We start from the raw sequence: 13,739 nt of genomic DNA, 5'->3' as shown, positions 1-13,739 counted from the left end.
CGCCTCGAGAAGGTGTCCTGTTTGAGTCCCAGTGCAATTATCAAATACACCATGACCTGTAGATTACACTTTTACCCCTGCTTTTTTTCCAGTCTGTTGGGGCCAGAGGGACAAGCTTTTGTATGGGTGTTACGAAGGCCAGAGTGCAGGAAAAAAAGGCACAACTGTTAGTAGGAATGCAGGTATTGAAGGGGCATTAATTGTTGGCTGATCGCGCCGGCAATGCATACCCATTTTCAATAAAAAAACTTTTTACCATTTTTTTAAAAAACATGCCCAGAGATTCCAGACATTGGATTAGAACTCAGGCCCCCAGCATTCCAAGACCAAGCACTTACCTGCTTGAGCCTCTGGTGGCTGTTTTTCTGAGAGCACCTTTTGGGCGTATTTATCATTCTTCTGCATGGTCCTGTGAGCATACCCATTTGCATTGTGAAACATGTTCACTGAAGAAAATGTGGACAGAACATCTGGCCCCCCGCTCCACCAAATACCAGCTAACTGCAGTGGCCTAGAGGTTAAGTGCTTGCGTTACAGCGCTGGGGGTCTGGGTTCGAATCCTGCTTTCGGCACATAAACGGAATAGTGGGTGCCAGCACTCCTTCTGAAAGGTTCAGTGGGTATGAAAAGAGTTCACTGGTAGAGGGTGGAAGAAAGCAGAAGGTTCAGTGGGTATGAAAAGAGTTCACTGGTAGAGGGTGGAAGAAAGCAGAGAGGCGGGACTGTGGAAGTGCAGTGTGAAGGAGGAGGCAGGGCTGGATGAACGGGTCTTTGTGGAGAGGAGGTGGGGCTGAGTGAGTGGGGGTAGGTAGGCCTGGGGATGTAGGATAAAGGGGGGGCCCTAGTGATAGTGTGATGGTGGAGGAGGGCCCTGCATTATAGAGGGGGGTGTGTAGGAGGGCCCTAATGTGGGGGAAAGGGTGCATTGAGAAGGAAAAAGGGACCAGAGCATGGGCTGACATTTTTTTTTTCATCCAGTTCTACCTGCCCCTCCTCCTCCTTACCCTGCACTTCCACAGTCCCACCTCTCTGCCACCCTCCCTAGACCTACTCCCACTCACCCAGCCCCATCTTCTCTCCACAGGGACTCATTCAATCAGCCCTACCTCCCCTTTTAGCCTGCCCCGCCTCCTCCTTTACCCTGCACTTCCTCAGTCCCACCTCTCGCTTTCTTCCACTCTCCCTTTACCAAGGAACTCTTTTCATACCCACTGAACCTTTTAGAAGGAGAGTGGGCACCCACTATTGCGTTTATGTGCCGAAAGCAGGACTTGAACCCAGGCCCCCAGCGCTGTAAGGCAAGCACTTAACCTCTAGGCCACTGCAGTTAGCTGGTATTTGGTGGAGCGGGGAGCGGGGAGCCAGATGTTCTATCCTCATTTTCTCCAGTGAACATATTTCACAATGCAAATGGGTATGCTCACAGGGGCGTGCAGAAGAAAGATATATACGCCCAAAAGCAGCTCTCATGAGCACAGCCATCAGTGGCTCAATGCTAGGCGCTTGGTCTTGTGATGCTGGGGACCAGAGTTCTAATCCAATGTCTGGAACCTCCTGGGCATTTAAAAAATGTGTTTTTTTTTTTTAATTGAAAATAGGTATGCATTGCCCTGCGCGATCAGCCAACAGTTAATGCCCCTTCAATACCTGCATTCCTACTAACAGTTGTGCCTTTGTTTTCTGCACTCTGGCCTTGGGAACACCCATACAAAAGCTTGTCTCTCTGGCCCCAACTGAGGGGAAAATACAAGGGGGAAAAAGTGTAATCTACGGGTCATGGTTGATACGATATTTGCACTGGGACTCAAACAGGACACCTTGTCGAGTCGCTGTGAGGTGACCACCGGCCCCTGCATAGCAAGCCAACCTGTATCAGCATCTCACCAGCACTGAATGTGTCGCCTGCAGGCAACACATAGGAGGCTGCAGGAGGTGCATTAACCCATTGGGCTGTCGACCCTCCTTCCTCAGAGAGCAAGAAACTGAATTTCAATGTTGCCTTCCTTTGGCACATTAGATCTGTCTTTCACCCCAATTCAGAGGATGTTTTGCTTCACGCAGAGATGATAATCATTGAGAGGTGTGAGCCACTAATAGCTAAGCAGGTCAGTTAAATCTTTGCCTTTCTCATTGGGGTGTATTGATATGCACAGGGCAGTCTCCTGTCCTAGGTTACTGCATGCCTTCTTATTGCTGCTTGTTCATGATTTTTAAATGTAAACACTCTGTTCTCAAAAGTGAAAGATTTGAAAGACTCTTGCTGCAGCGAGCCTTTCCCACACTTTGCCCTGGGGGTGAGAGCAGAGGCAGGGTAGGGCTTGAGGGGCAAGGCCCACCCAAATTCTGCAAATACCCAATCAGCAGCGCTGTGTGGTCATTTACAGATATTTTTGTCAGTGCAGTGGGCCCAACTACATTAGCTTCGGCCCCCATTTGGTAGGCAATACTGGCTACGCCTCTAGTGCCTCCCAGCTGAACAACCCAATCACCCCTTCGGCCCTTCTTACTCGTCTCACAGCTCAACCCATAAGTGAAGAGTGCATCTTTTGTTGGTAGATTTCCTTCATGAGGCTTAGCTCGGCCTGCATTCCTTTTCAAAGGGCCATAGAAGAGAGCAAAAAAGGAGAAGGCATAATAGAGCGGGAAGTCGGTCGAAGACGAGGGGTCAGGGGGGTTGGCAGTAAAAGAAACAGGGCCTGGCCTGGCAGAGAGTTAGAAGTTAGGGAACACAACAATGAGCGAGGGACAAGGAAAGATGTCTCAGGCATGCAGCTCTCTGAGTCTTCCCCACTGTACCTGCAGAAAGAGACGTCCTATTCCTAGCTCTCTCCCGGATGGACACATTTGCCTGGAGAGCCCAGAACTAATGTCACTTAGGCAGAGAGGTTAAAGAGAGGGCAGCTGAGCAGGCACACCCCTTCATTTTAATATGCTCCCGGGGTGGCTTCTGGGAGGAAAAAGGCATCAATATTCCACCAAGATCATCTTCACCTAGGCCACCATCACTAAGGTTTCAAAAACAGGCTGTGACACTTTCTGGGGCCTAGGTGGCCAGGCCTACGTGGAAGAGCACAGATCCTAACCCTAAGTTGTGTGGGTGGCTGCACCAGAGGGGCTGCATAGGACATAGGGCTGTGCCCGTAAGGGCTGTGGTCGCGTTTGGGACGCGTTAGGGACGCGTGGAGGACGCAGGGCGCAGACCTCTGCCCGTTTCCCTCCAGGATTTACCCCTGGTTGTCAGTGGTGGAGCCAGACACCCCAACATTGAGGAAGTTAAAGGCAGAAAGCAGCCCTCTCACCCCCAGGGCAAAGAGTGGGAAAGGCTTGTTATATCAAGAGTCTTTCAAAGCTTTCACTTTTGAGAGCAGAGTGTTTACATTTAAGAATCATGACCAAGCAGCAATAAGAAAACAAACAGTAGCACAGGACAGAAGACTCACCTGCACATATCAATACACTTCAATGACAAAGGCAAAGATTTAACTGACCTGCTTAGCTTTTAGTGGCTCACAACTCACAATGATTATCAGCTCTCCGTGAAGCAACACATGCTCTGAATTGGGGTGAAAGATAGATCTAATGTGCCAAAGGAAGGCAACATGGAAATTCAGTTTCCTGCTCTCTGAGGAAGGAGGGTCGACAGCCCAATGGGTTAATGCACCTACTGCAGCCTCCTATGTGTAACCTGCAGGCGACACGTTCAGCTGCTGGTGAGATGCTGATACAGGTTGGCTTGCTATGCAGGGGCCGGTGGTCGCCTCACAGCGCCTCGAGAAGGTGTCCTGTTTGAGTCCCAGTGCAATTATCAAATACACCATGACCTGTAGATTACACTTTTACCCCTGCTTTTTTTCCAGTCTGTTGGGGCCAGAGGGACAAGCTTTTGTATGGGTGTTACGAAGGCCAGAGTGCAGGAAAAAAAGGCACAACTGTTAGTAGGAATGCAGGTATTGAAGGGGCATTAATTGTTGGCTGATCGCGCCGGCAATGCATACCCATTTTCAATAAAAAAACTTTTTACAATTTTTTTAAAAACATGCCCAGAGATTCCAGACATTGGATTAGAACTCAGGCCCCCAGCATTCCAAGACCAAGCACTTACCTGCTTGAGCCTCTGGTGGCTGTTTTTCTGAGAGCACCTTTTGGGCGTATTTATCATTCTTCTGCATGGTCCTGTGAGCATACCCATTTGCATTGTGAAACATGTTCACTGAAGAAAATGTGGACAGAACATCTGGCCCCCCGCTCCACCAAATACCAGCTAACTGCAGTGGCCTAGAGGTTAAGTGCTTGCGTTACAGCGTTGGGGGTCTGGGTTCGAATCCTGCTTTCGGCACATAAACGGAATAGTGGGTGCCAGCACTCCTTCTAAAAGGTTCAGTGGGTATGAAAAGAGTTCACTGGTAGAGGGTGGAAGAAAGCAGAGAGGCGGGACTGTGGAAGTGCAGTGTGAAGGAGGAGGCAGGGCTGGATGAACGGGTCTTTGTGGAGAGGAGGTGGGGCTGAGTGAGTGGGGGTAGGTAGGCCTGGGGATGTAGGATAAAGGGGGGGCCCTAGTGATAGTGTGATGGTGGAGGAGGGCCCTGCATTATAGAGGGGGGTGTGTAGGAGGGCCCTAATGTGGGGGAAAGGGTGCATTGAGAAGGAAAAAGGGACCAGAGCATGGGCTGACATTTTTTTTTTCATCCAGTTCTACCTGCCCCTCCTCCTCCTTACCCTGCACTTCCACAGTCCCACCTCTCTGCCACCCTCCCTAGACCTACCCCCACTCACCCAGCCCCATCTTCTCTCCACAGGGACTCATTCAATCAGCCCTACCTCCCCTTTTAGCCTGCCCCGCCTCCTCCTTTACCCTGCACTTCCTCAGTCCCACCTCTCGCTTTCTTCCACTCTCCCTTTACCAAGGAACTCTTTTCATACCCACTGAACCTTTTAGAAGGAGAGTGGGCACCCACTATTGCGTTTATGTGCCGAAAGCAGGACTTGAACCCAGGCCCCCAGCGCTGTAAGGCAAGCACTTAACCTCTAGGCCACTGCAGTTAGCTGGTATTTGGTGGAGCGGGGAGCGGGGAGCGGGGAGCCAGATGTTCTATCCTCATTTTCTCCAGTGAACATATTTCACAATGCAAATGGGTATGCTCACAGGGGCGTGCAGAAGAAAGATATATACGCCCAAAAGCAGCTCTCATGAGCACAGCCATCAGTGGCTCAACTGCTAAGCGCTTGGTCTTGTGATGCTGGGGACCAGAGTTCTAATCCAATGTCTGGAACCTCCTGGGCATTTAAAAAATGTGTTTTTTTTTTTTTTAATTGAAAATAGGTATGCATTGCCCTGCGCGATCAGCCAACAGTTAATGCCCCTTCAATACCTTCATTCCTACTAACAGTTGTGCCTTTGTTTTCTGCACTCTGGCCTTGGGAACACCCATACAAAAGCTTGTCTCTCTGGCCCCAACTGAGGGGAAAATACAAGGGGGAAAAAGTGTAATCTACGGGTCATGGTTGATACGATATTTGCACTGGGACTCAAACAGGACACCTTGTCGAGTCGCTGTGAGGTGACCACCGGCCCCTGCATAGCAAGCCAACCTGTATCAGCATCTCACCAGCACTGAATGTGTCGCCTGCAGGCAACACATAGGAGGCTGCAGGAGGTGCATTAAACCATTGGGCTGTTGACCCTCCTTCCTCAGAGAGCAAGACACTGAATTTCAATGTTGCCTTCCTTTGGCACATTAGATCTGTCTTTCAACCCAATTCAGAGGATGTTTTGCTTCACGCAGAGATGATAATCATTGAGAGGTGTGAGCCACTAATAGCTAAGCAGGTCAGTTAAATCTTTGCCTTTCTCATTGGGGTGTATTGATATGCACAGGGCAGTCTCCTGTCCTAGGTTACTGCATGCCTTCTTATTGCTGCTTGTTCATGATTTTTAAATGTAAACACTCTGTTCTCAAAAGTGAAAGATTTGAAAGACTCTTGCTGCAGCGAGCCTTTCCCACACTTTGCCCTGGGGGTGAGAGCAGAGGCAGGGTAGGGCTTGAGGGGCAAGGCCCACCCAAATTCTGCAAATACCCAATCAGCAGCGCTGTGTGGTCATTTACAGATATTTTTGTCAGTGCAGTGGGCCCAACTACATTAGCTTCAGCCCCCATTTGGTAGGCAATACTGGCTACGCCTCTGGTGCCTCCCAGCTGAACAACCCAATCACCCCTTCGGCCGTTCTTACTCGTCTCACAGCTCAACCCATAAGTGAAGAGTGCATCTTTTGTTGGTAGATTCCCTTCATGAGGCTTAGCTCGGCCTGCATTCCTTTTCAAAGGGCCATAGAAGAGAGCAAAAAAGGAGAAGGCATAATAGAGCGGGAAGTCGGTCGAAGACGAGGGGTCAGGGGGGTTGGCAGTAAAAGAAACAGGGCCTGGCCTGGCAGAGAGTTAGAAGTTAGGGAACACAACAATGAGCGAGGGACAAGGAAAGATGTCTCAGGCATGCAGCTCTCTGAGTCTTCCCCACTGTACCTGCAGAAAGAGACGTCCTATTCCTAGCTCTCTCCCGGATGGACACATTTGCCTGGAGAGCCCAGAACTAATGTCACTTAGGCAGAGAGGTTAAAGAGAGGGCAGCTGAGCAGGCACACCCCTTCATTTTAATATGCTCCCGGGGTGGCTTCTGGGAGGAAAAAGGCATCAATATTCCACCAAGATCATCTTCACCTAGGCCACCATCACTAAGGTTTCAAAAACAGGCTGTGACACTTTCTGGGGCCTAGGTGGCCAGGCCTACGTGGAAGAGCACAGATCCTAACCCTAAGTTGTGTGGGTGGCTGCACCAGAGGGGCTGCATAGGACATAGGGCTGTGCCCGTAAGGGCTGTGGTCGCGTTTGGGAGCGTTAGGGACGCGTGGAGGACGCAGGGCGCAGACCTCTGCCCGTTTCCCTCCAGGATTTACACCTGGTTGTCAGTGGTGGAGCCAGACACCCCAACATTGAGGAAGTTAAAGGCAGAAAGCAGCCCTCTCACCCCCAGGGCAAAGAGTGGGAAAGGCTTGTTATATCAAGAGTCTTTCAAAGCTTTCACTTTTGAGAGCAGAGTGTTTACATTTAAGAATCATGACCAAGCAGCAATAAGAAAACAAACAGTAGCACAGGACAGAAGACTCACCTGCACATATCAATACACTTCAATGACAAAGGCAAAGATTTAACTGACCTGCTTAGCTTTTAGTGGCTCACAACTCACAATGATTATCAGCTCTCCGTGAAGCAACACATGCTCTGAATTGGGGTGAAAGATAGATCTAATGTGCCAAAGGAAGGCAACATGGAAATTCAGTTTCCTGCTCTCTGAGGAAGGAGGGTCGACAGCCCAATGGGTTAATGCACCTACTGCAGCCTCCTATGTGTAACCTGCAGGCGACACGTTCAGCTGCTGGTGAGATGCTGATACAGGTTGGCTTGCTATGCAGGGGCCGGTGGTCGCCTCACAGCGCCTCGAGAAGGTGTCCTGTTTGAGTCCCAGTGCAATTATCAAATACACCATGACCTGTAGATTACACTTTTACCCCTGCTTTTTTTCCAGTCTGTTGGGGCCAGAGGGACAAGCTTTTGTATGGGTGTTACGAAGGCCAGAGTGCAGGAAAAAAAGGCACAACTGTTAGTAGGAATGCAGGTATTAAAGGGGCATTAATTGTTGGCTGATCGCGCCGGCAATGCATACCCATTTTCAATAAAAAAACTTTTTACAATTTTTTTAAAAACATGCCCAGAGATTCCAGACATTGGATTAGAACTCAGGCCCCCAGCATTCCAAGACCAAGCACTTACCTGCTTGAGCCTCTGGTGGCTGTTTTTCTGAGAGCACCTTTTGGGCGTATTTATCATTCTTCTGCATGGTCCTGTGAGCATACCCATTTGCATTGTGAAACATGTTCACTGAAGAAAATGTGGACAGAACATCTGGCCCCCCGCTCCACCAAATACCAGCTAACTGCAGTGGCCTAGAGGTTAAGTGCTTGCGTTACAGCGCTGGGGGTCTGGGTTCGAATCCTGCTTTCGGCACATAAACGGAATAGTGGGTGCCAGCACTCCTTCTAAAAGGTTCAGTGGGTATGAAAAGAGTTCACTGGTAGATGGTGGAAGAAAGCAGAAGGTTCAGTGGGTATGAAAAGAGTTCACTGGTAGAGGGTGGAAGAAAGCAGAGAGGTGGGACTGTGGAAGTGCAGTGTGAAGGAGGAGGCAGGGCTGGATGAACGGGTCTTTGTGGAGAGGAGGTGGGGCTGAGTGAGTGGGGGTAGGTAGGCCTGGGGATGTAGGATAAAGGGGGGGCCCTAGTGATAGTGTGATGGTGGAGGAGGGCCCTGCATTATAGAGGGGGGTGTGTAGGAGGGCCCTAATGTGGGGGAAAGGGTGCATTGAGAAGGAAAAAGGGACCAGAGCATGGGCTGACATTTTTTTTTTCATCCAGTTCTACCTGCCCCTCCTCCTCCTTACCCTGCACTTCCACAGTCCCACCTCTCTGCCACCCTCCCTAGACCTACCCCCACTCACCCAGCCCCATCTTCTCTCCACAGGGACTCATTCAATCAGCCCTACCTCCCCTTTTAGCCTGCCCCGCCTCCTCCTTTACCCTGCACTTCCTCAGTCCCACCTCTCGCTTTCTTCCACTCTCCCTTTACCAAGGAACTCTTTTCATACCCACTGAACCTTTTAGAAGGAGAGTGGGCACCCACTATTGCGTTTATGTGCCGAAAGCAGGACTTGAACCCAGGCCCCCAGCGCTGTAAGGCAAGCACTTAACCTCTAGGCCACTGCAGTTAGCTGGTATTTGGTGGAGCGGGGAGCGGGGAGCCAGATGTTCTATCCTCATTTTCTCCAGTGAACATATTTCACAATGCAAATGGGTATGCTCACAGGGGCGTGCAGAAGAAAGATATATACGCCCAAAAGCAGCTCTCATGAGCACAGCCATCAGTGGCTCAACTGCTAAGCGCTTGGTCTTGTGATGCTGGGGACCAGAGTTCTAATCCAATGTCTGGAACCTCCTGGGCATTTAAAAAATGTGTTTTTTTTTTTTTTTAATTGAAAATAGGTATGCATTGCCCTGCGCGATCAGCCAACAGTTAATGCCCCTTCAATACCTGCATTCCTAATAACAGTTGTGCCTTTGTTTTCTGCACTCTGGCCTTGGGAACACCCATACAAAAGCTTGTCTCTCTGTCCCCAACTGAGGGGAAAATACAAGGGGGAAAAAGTGTAATCTACGGGTCATGGTTGATACGATATTTGCACTGGGACTCAAACAGGACACCTTGTCGAGTCGCTGTGAGGTGACCACCGGCCCCTGCATAGCAAGCCAACCTGTATCAGCATCTCACCAGCACTGAATGTGTCGCCTGCAGGCAACACATAGGAGGCTGCAGGAGGTGCATTAACCCATTGGGCTGTTGACCCTCCTTCCTCAGAGAGCAAGAAACTGAATTTCAATGTTGCCTTACTTTGGCACATTAGATCTGTCTTTCAACCCAATTCAGAGGATGTTTTGCTTCACGCAGAGATGATAATCATTGAGAGGTGTGAGCCACTAATAGCTAAGCAGGTCAGTTAAATCTTTGCCTTTCTCATTGGGGTGTATTGATATGCACAGGGCAGTCTCCTGTCCTAGGTTACTGCATGCCTTCTTATTGCTGCTTGTTCATGATTTTTAAATGTAAACACTCTGTTCTCAAAAGTGAAAGATTTGAAAGACTCTTGCTGCAGCGAGCCTTTCCCACACTTTGCCCTGGGGGTGAGAGCAGAGGCAGGGTAGGGCTTGAGGGGCAAGGCCCACCCAAATTCTGCAAATACCCAATCAGCAGCGCTGTGTGGTCATTTACAGATATTTTTGTCAGTGCAGTGGGCCCAACTACATTAGCTTCGGCCCCCATTTGGTAGGCAATACTGGCTACGCCTCTGGTGCCTCCCAGCTGAACAACCCAATCACCCCTTCGGCCCTTCTTACTCGTCTCACAGCTCAACCCATAAGTGAAGAGTGCATCTTTTGTTGGTAGATTTCCTTCATGAGGCTTAGCTCGGCCTGCATTCCTTTTCAAAGGGCCATAGAAGAGAGCAAAAAAGGAGAAGGCATAATAGAGCGGGAAGTCGGTCGAAGACGAGGGGTCAGGGGGGTTGGCAGTAAAAGAAACAGGGCCTGGCCTGGCAGAGAGTTAGAAGTTAGGGAACACAACAATGAGCGAGGGACAAGGAAAGATGTCTCAGGCATGCAGCTCTCTGAGTCTTCCCCACTGTACCTGCAGAAAGAGACGTCCTATTCCTAGCTCTCTCCCGGATGGACACATTTGCCTGGAGAGCCCAGAACTAATGTCACTTAGGCAGAGAGGTTAAAGAGAGGGCAGCTGAGCAGGCACACCCCTTCATTTTAATATGCTCCCGGGGTGGCTTCTGGGAGGAAAAAGGCATCAATATTCCACCAAGATCATCTTCACCTAGGCCACCATCACTAAGGTTTCAAAAACAGGCTGTGACACTTTCTGGGGCCTAGGTGGCCAGGCCTACGTGGAAGAGCACAGATCCTAACCCTAAGTTGTGTGGGTGGCTGCACCAGAGGGGCTGCATAGGACATAGGGCTGTGCCCGTAAGGGCTGTGGTCGCGTTGGGGAGCGTTGGGGATGCGTGGAGGACGCAGGGCGCAGACCTCTGCCCGTTTCCCTCCAGGATTTACCCCTGGTTGTCAGTGGTGGAGCCAGACACCCCAACATTGAGGAAGTTAAAGGCAGAAAGCAGCCCTCTCACCCCCAGGGCAAAGAGTGGGAAAGGCTTGTTATATCAAGAGTCTTTCAAAGCTTTCACTTTTGAGAGCAGAGTGTTTACATTTAAGAATCATGACCAAGCAGCAATAAGAAAACAAACAGTAGCACAGGACAGAAGACTCACCTGCACATATCAATACACTTCAATGACAAAGGCAAAGATTTAACTGACCTGCTTAGCTTTTAGTGGCTCACAACTCACAATGATTATCAGCTCTCCGTGAAGCAACACATGCTCTGAATTGGGGTGAAAGATAGATCTAATGTGCCAAAGGAAGGCAACATGGAAATTCAGTTTCCTGCTCTCTGAGGAAGGAGGGTCGACAGCCCAATGGGTTAATGCACCTACTGCAGCCTCCTATGTGTAACCTGCAGGCGACACGTTCAGCTGCTGGTGAGATGCTGATACAGGTTGGCTTGCTATGCAGGGGCCGGTGGTCGCCTCACAGCGCCTCGAGAAGGTGTCCTGTTTGAGTCCCAGTGCAATTATCAAATACACCATGACCTGTAGATTACACTTTTACCCCTGCTTTTTTTCCAGTCTGTTGGGGCCAGAGGGACAAGCTTTTGTATGGGTGTTACGAAGGCCAGAGTGCAGGAAAAAAAGGCACAACTGTTAGTAGGAATGCAGGTATTGAAGGGGCATTAATTGTTGGCTGATCGCGCCGGCAATGCATACCCATTTTCAATAAAAAAACTTTTTACAATTTTTTTAAAAACATGCCCAGAGATTCCAGACATTGGATTAGAACTCAGGCCCCCAGCATTCCAAGACCAAGCACTTACCTGCTTGAGCCTCTGGTGGCTGTTTTTCTGAGAGCACCTTTTGGGCGTATTTATCATTCTTCTGCATGGTCCTGTGAGCATACCCATTTGCATTGTGAAACATGTTCACTGAAGAAAATGTGGACAGAACATCTGGCCCCCCGCTCCACCAAATACCAGCTAACTGCAGTGGCCTAGAGGTTAAGTGCTTGCGTTACAGCGCTGGGGGGTCTGGGTTCGAATCCTGCTTTCGGCACATAAACGGAATAGTGGGTGCCAGCACTCCTTCTAAAAGGTTCAGTGGGTAAGAAAAGAGTTCACTGGTAGAGGGTGGAAGAAAGCAGAAGGTTCAGTGGGTATGAAAAGAGTTCACTGGTAGAGGGTGGAAGAAAGCAGAGAGGCGGGAATGTGGAAGTGCAGTGTGAAGGAGGAGGCAGGGCTGGATGAACGGGTCTTTGTGGAGAGGAGGTGGGGCTGAGTGAGTGGGGGTAGGTAGGCCTGGGGATGTAGGATAAAGGGGGGGCCCTAGTGATAGTGTGATGGTGGAGGAGGGCCCTGCATTATAGAGGGGGGTGTGTAGGAGGGCCCTAATGTGGGGGAAAGGGTGCATTGAGAAGGAAAAAGGGACCAGAGCATGGGCTGACATTTTTTTTTTCATCCAGTTCTACCTGCCCCTCCTCCTCCTTACCCTGCACTTCCACAGTCCCACCTCTCTGCCACCCTCCCTAGACCTACCCCCACTCACCCAGCCCCATCTTCTCTCCACAGGGACTCATTCAATCAGCCCTACCTCCCCTTTTAGCCTGCCCCGCCTCCTCCTTTACCCTGCACTTCCTCAGTCCCACCTCTCGCTTTCTTCCACTCTCCCTTTACCAAGGAACTCTTTTCATACCCACTGAACCTTTTAGAAGGAGAGTGGGCACCCACTATTGCGTTTATGTGCCGAAAGCAGGACTTGAACCCAGGCCCCCAGCGCTGTAAGGCAAGCACTTAACCTCTAGGCCACTGCAGTTAGCTGGTATTTGGTGGAGCGGGGAGCGGGGAGCCAGATGTTCTATCCTCATTTTCTCCAGTGAACATATTTCACAATGCAAATGGGTATGCTCACAGGGGCGTGCAGAAGAAAGATATATACGCCCAAAAGCAGCTCTCATGAGCACAGCCATCAGTGGCTCAACTGCTAAGCGCTTGGTCTTGTGATGCTGGGGACCAGAGTTCTAATCCAATGTCTGGAACCTCCTGGGCATTTAAAAAATGTGTTTTTTTTTTTTTTTTAATTGAAAATAGGTATGCATTGCCCTGCGCGATCAGCCAACAGTTAATGCCCCTTCAATACCTGCATTCCTACTAACAGTTGTGCCTTTGTTTTCTGCACTCTGGCCTTGGGAACACCCATACAAAAGCTTGTCTCTCTGTCCCCAACTGAGGGGAAAATACAAGGGGGAAAAAGTGTAATCTACGGGTCATGGTTGATACGATATTTGCACTGGGACTCAAACAGGACACCTTGTCGAGTCGCTGTGAGGTGACCACCGGCCCCTGCATAGCAAGCCAACCTGTATCAGCATCTCACCAGCACTGAATGTGTCGCCTGCAGGCAACACATAGGAGGCTGCAGGAGGTGCATTAACCCATTGGGCTGTCGACCCTCCTTCCTCAGAGAGCAAGAAACTGAATTTCAATGTTGCCTTCCTTTGGCACATTAGATCTGTCTTTCAACCCAATTCAGAGGATGTTTAGCTTCACGCAGAGATGATAATCATTGAGAGGTGTGAGCCACTAATAGCTAAGCAGGTCAGTTAAATCTTTGCCTTTCTCATTGGGGTGTATTGATATGCACAGGGCAGTCTCCTGTCCTAGGTTACTGCATGCCTTCTTATTGCTGCTTGTTCATGATTTTTAAATGTAAACACTCTGTTCTCAAAAGTGAAAGATTTGAAAGACTCTTGCTGCAGCGAGCCTTTCCCACACTTTGCCCTGGGGGTGAGAGCAGAGGCAGGGTAGGGCTTGAGGGGCAAGGCCCACCCAAATTCTGCAAATACCCAATCAGCAGCGCTGTGTGGTCATTTACAGATATTTTTGTCAGTGCAGTGGGCCCAACTACATTAGCTTCGGCCCCCATTTGGTAGGCAATACTGGCTACGCCTCTGGTGCCTCCCAGCTGAACAAC

The sequence above is a fragment of the Ambystoma mexicanum genome, chromosome 4p (genome assembly GCF_040938575.1).
Source record: "Ambystoma mexicanum isolate Mex_15411 chromosome 4p, UKY_AmexF1_1, whole genome shotgun sequence".
Classification (NCBI taxonomy): domain Eukaryota; kingdom Metazoa; phylum Chordata; class Amphibia; order Caudata; family Ambystomatidae; genus Ambystoma; species Ambystoma mexicanum.
The sequence above is the reverse complement of the archived record's forward strand: the minus strand, read 5'-3'. Positions refer to the sequence as shown.